The sequence below is a fragment of the Mus caroli genome, chromosome 11, assembly GCF_900094665.2.
Source record: "Mus caroli chromosome 11, CAROLI_EIJ_v1.1, whole genome shotgun sequence".
Lineage (NCBI taxonomy): Eukaryota > Metazoa > Chordata > Mammalia > Rodentia > Muridae > Mus > Mus caroli.
The window spans coordinates 41,468,850-41,474,594 of NC_034580.1; positions in this window are offsets into that span (position 1 = coordinate 41,468,850).

Genomic DNA, 5,745 nt, shown 5'->3' on the forward strand with positions numbered 1-5,745 from the left:
CTCTCCCTCTCCCTCTCTCTCTCTCTCCCTGTCTCCCTCTTCTCTCCTCTCTGTCTCTGTCTCTCTGTCTCTGTCTCCCTGTCTCTGTCTCTCTCTCTCTCTGTGTCTTGGATATGATACCAGCTTGTGAACTCCTTGCAGGAAATCCTGATGTCTGTACCTGTGTCTGGTTCTCCCATGCCCACTCCTGTATTCTTACTTTGCTGGCTGCCCCTGAGACTTGCCTCTGGACTGTTGCGGGAGGGTTTTCTTATCACTTATCCAGTTAGGCTGGACAAACATGAAGTTCCAGCCATAGATGGGGGGAAGGGAGGACAGACATCCTCTGTCCCTCACTCAAGTTTCTGTCTCTTCAAGGTGGCATGCTTTGGTGATTCTTTCCATTGCAAGTGACCACCTCATGCATTTGAACCCTGAGTGACAACTCTATCAGTCCATTTGGACTCTTATAACAAAGTCGCTTGGACTGGGTAATTGTAAACAACGTCGGTTAATTTTTCACAGTGGTAGAGGCTGGGAAGTCCAGGATTCAAGGCTCCAGAATATTGCATGTCTTGAGAGCTCCTTCTCCATTCCCTGAGGAAGACAGCAAGGTTCTTTTTGCTGCATCTTCACACTGTGGAAGAGTGAGGGAACAGAACCATGCCAGCTAATCTCAACCGAGAAAATGCTCCCAATCAGACTGACCTGAGGGCAAGCATGTGGGGCCATTTTCTCGATTGACGATTGATGTGCCTAGGTGTGCTCACTGTGGCTGGTGCCAGTTCTGGGCTAGCAGCCCTGGGTGCTATAAGAAAACAGGGCAAGCAAGCCAGTAAGCAGCACTCCTTCATGGCCTCTGCTTCAATTCCTGCCTCCAGGTTCCACCCTGACTTCCTTCATTGATAGAGTGTGACCTGAGAATTGTAAACTGAAATTACCCTCCCCCCTTCTCCCCAAGTTGCTTTTGGCCATGGTGCTTTATAACAGGAGTAGAAACTCAAAGACCATGAAGAAACCAACAGACTCTCCCAATCTTCATATAAGGTGCCAACCCTATTTGCAAGAGTAGAGCCCTCATGACCTAGCTACCTCTAACTCTGAAAGGTCCCATCTCTGAATTGTATCACTTTGAGAGTTAAGTCTCAGTAGGAATTTTGGAGGTACACACAATTTTAAGAAGTGGCTGTACTCCTTGGTTGTTATTTTCCTCTGTGTCACTCCTTAGGAGTGACACATTTCAAAGTCACTTTGTGGATAAGCTCTCCTTCTACTGTCTTAAATCACCACAGTAGGTGACTACTCATGTGTTAAATAAGCTTATCTCTACATTTCTGCTAATAATATTTTCATAATTCCATGGCTCTATAAGCCCAAACTACATTATTTCTTGGGGAGAAGCCTTTCTAAAATGCTTTAAAAATTTTTTAACTTATTTACTTTACACCCTGCTCACTGCCCCTCTTCCAAGTAACCCCTTCCCAGAATCCTTCCCCATCCTTCCTCCCCTCTCCTCTGAGCAGTTGGGTCCACACCTGTGGCCTCCCTTCCCCCAGCCTGGAGCCTGCTTGCTCAAAGGTGGAGCTACGTGCTCATTCGTCCTGCCACGCCCACTGCTGGAACCTGCCTTTGCTGCCTGGAGGCACACGCGTGTTCGTCCTGCTACTGGACCCTGAGTTGCTTGGCGGGATGTTGGGTTCCCTCCCCCTTCCTTTATAACTGGGTGTCTGAAAATAGTAAAATTGAGCCTTGATCAGAACTTGTTGTCTTGGCTCCATTGTTTCTTCCGCCCCGTCTAGATTCCTCTCTTTTCAGCGAACTGCCATTCTCAGTTGAACCGTTCGTGTTGTGGACTGCGGGCAGGCCGCAACAGTTTTCCACAGGCTCAGATGATGGAGCTACTTGAAGATTTGTTGTAGCCTTGCTGGAGGAAGTATGTCACTCGGGATGAGATTTGAAGGTTCATGATGTCACACCATTTCCAGTCATATTTTCAGGTGAAGATACTCTTTCAGTGTCTTAGTTAGAGTTTCATTGCTGTGAAGAGACTCTATGACTAAGGCAACTTTATAAAGAGAAACATTTAATTGGGGTGGCTTTGGGGTGGCTTACAGTTTCAGAGGTTCAGCCCATTCTTTTGTTGTTGTTGTTTGTTTGTTTTTCGAGACAGGGCTTCTCTGTTTAGCCCTGGCTGTCCTGTAACTCACTCTGTAGACCAGGCTGGCCTCGAACTCAGAAATCTGCTTGCCTCTGCCTCCCAAGTGCTGGGATTAAAGGCATGCGCACCACTGCCTGGTGGTTCAGCCCATTCTTATCATGGTGGGAAGCATGACAGTATCGAGGCAGACATATCGAGGCAGACATGATGCTAAAGAAGTAGCTGAGAGTTCTACATCTTGATCCAAAGGCAGCCAGAAGGAGACAGTCTTCTGCAAACAGTCAGGAGCAGGGTCTCTTCTGTCCTGGGCAGAGCTTGAGCAATAGGAGATCCCAAAGCCTGCCTACACGGTGACACACTTCCTCCAACAAGGCCACACCTATTCTAACAAGGCCATATGTCTCAATAGTGCTGTGGACCAAGCATATTCAAACCACCACACTTAGTTTACTGTTCTAGCCAGCAGCTGTCATACCTCCCTGCTTTTCCTGCTTTATGGACTATCTGTCTGCAACTCTAAGCCCAATACAACTCTGTAAGTTGCTTAGTCATCGTGTTTTATCACAGCAACAAATAATAACTAATGCAGTAGACTAATGGTAAAGTGTTTTCCCTCTTGTTCTAGCAGTTAATTTAAAGAAAATAAATATAACAGAGGTTTGGTAGCCATATGTTTCAACAAACATAAAGATTTAAAGGATGCTCTTCTACATGCATATGTAGTCAAAGAAGTAATATAATTTAAGTCTTCACTACAAAACGAGGACCTCCTGTTTCTTTTCATTTTATTAAACACACACAGGAATGAGACGTTTGGCTCATGTTTTATGAGATCTCTTGTGTTCTTCTATGCTGTTATTTTATGGAAGGTTTCAAGTGTTTTACTTGCTATACTCCCTGGCTCAGGAAAATAATTTCCACATGGGTTTATGATTATGAACAGACAGAAAAAAGACAACAAAATAGTATGCTATAAAAAGCAAAACAAAGATAGATAGATAGATAGATAGATAGATAGATAGATAGATAGATAGATAGATAGATAGACTAAGAACACAAATCTTTGGGTTATATTCTAGGGATATGTCTATCTAACATCTTCTAGCTATGAGTTGTAGGGATATTATTAAGATCTTGATCTCTAACCAAACTTCTTTTAACTTAAAAAAATACAAATCTTTTCTGTGTCATAAGAATTTTCTTTAATTTCATCAATATCAACATTTTGTAATGAGTCTACTTTTACCTCATTTCTCAGATTCCATTTAAACATGCTTTTCCAAATAAATTGTTAAAGAACATGTTTTCTACTATCAACAAATGTTTGGATGGACATTTTCTTAGTTTGTCAAGAGGGTCTGCATTATTCTAATAACTCACAGAAATTGTTTTTGGAGAAAATTGGTATACTACACTTTATATGATAGTACTTCATCCATTTTTGTATTTTTTTATAAAAATTTGAAGTTTATATATCCAAATAAAATTCTGAGATCTTTGATTATTCTTTTTGAAAAGGTTACATAGGTAGATCCGAAAGGACTCACAGCCCTATCTCTTTAAAAAGGGAGAGGGGTGTGACCTTAGGATCCAATCTATTTGAAGATATCCAGGAAGACTTTCTAGACCTAATGGTCTCTATCATTCTCACACACATAAAGAACAAAAATACCACTCAGAAGGAAGATCCTCGAGAGAAGAGAGTATTGAAAATCTGTGCTACAAGACTTGCCTTCGAGTTCATGGTGCACTTCACAAAGTCAAGTCAAATGATTTATGGAACCAGAGGAGAGTATTTGTGAGAGATGCTACACTCTAATGAAATTGGGATCAATTTTATGTAAATATTCTGTCAGGAATTACTAGTTTCTCAAAAACTAACACTAAGAGATGAAAAATCAAGAATCGTTGATTGATATTTAAATTTTGTGATCTTGCCAAATGTATGCAAAGCCAAATGGAGCTCAGCCATTTGAAGCCTACAAACAACAAAGTAAAGATCACCGAATAAAGAGCAGTTTATGCAGAGAGTGTGAGTTTATTTCCTAAAAATGTGAACACATCCAGTTTCTCAAAATTAACATTTTATCCAAAGTAAGTGAATGTTATGATATCTGAATAGCATGTGGAACTTTAAAATGACTTGAATTATTTGATTATTTGTAAGACATTTTTCAAGGGTTCATGAGTAGATATCAACAGCAACAATAATAATAGAGGAAGATTCCCTTACCAACATTAATGAGGGCTCTTATATCACTCCAGCATTATCCATCTGCCATCTTAATGGCATAAGATGGTAACAGAGTTACTGGAGATAAGGATATTTTCACAGGTTTTATAGTGCAGTGAGATGACATACTTATTTTCTATCAAGGCATAACCAATGAACACAATGATCCTTGCTTTAAGTGGCATTTGACAGGCAACATAATGTTTCACAAGTTATAAATCAAGGCACCCTATGCTACAAGTGTTTGGAAGCAACTTCTAACCCATTATGAGAACTCCAGAGGCCTCCATACTGGCAGTTTATGTCTTTAACTACACAAATAGATATGAGAAGGAGAATCCAAGTTATGTAACATAAAGCCAGTGATTTAGCTCTGCTCTATGAAAACGTTCTGGAGATTTCTTCTCCAACAATGTGATGACATTTAACACCACAGAACTGCACACCTAAAATGGTTATGGTGGTATATTTCACATTGATTCTTTATGTTATTTAAAAATACAAGAGTGAGGACACATAGATACCTGTTGATCCTGAGAGTTGTTGCTGTGGGTATAAACTAACTTTGTAGGCACTAACTGTGTTAGTAGTACTGGAAATGTACTCTGATAGTCAGTGTTTCTTCATAGCCCAAGCCCTAAGATGTTGACCCACTAGGAAATGGGATTATTCCAACATATTAAATAACCAGATAGAGCAAATAGAAAATGCTTCATATGAAAGAGATATTTCTGGCTGTATCCAAGGGTAGATTGAAATGATTTAGACTACTTCCTTTCAAAACTTAGCACACATAAAGATTGCTTGGGATTTTGTTCAACTGTAAATCTTAATTCAGTGAGTGAGAATAGGATCTGAGATTCTGTAGTCCTGACAGTCTGGTAGTATGGGTACTGCTGATCCAAAAGGCTACACTTTGCCTGTCCATGTCCAAAGGGAGTCAAGTAATTGTCAAAGGCCAATCTATCTGTGCAAAATTACTAGTTTCAGCTGGTCAAGAGAATCACCAGGTTAAGAAAGTCACTTAGTACCTTATTAATAATGTCTGCATCTTGACTCTGGGAATTATATTTCATATTCCTAAGAGGGAGTTTGCAGTACATATATTTTTAACGTAATGCTGGATATAAGTCAGTAAGTAAGTAATCAAATACTCACTTAATAATCTGAAATTCAGACTTTAGTACTGAGTATAGAATATTGCTTCTCTATTTCTTATGTATTATACATTAGGTATAATATAGTATTAGACATATGAATTTATAATCACACATATATACATGTATACACACATATGTTTATTTTTTTTTATTTTTTTTTATTTTTTTTGGTTTTTCGAGACAGGGTTTCTCTGTGTAGCCTTGGCTGTCCTGGA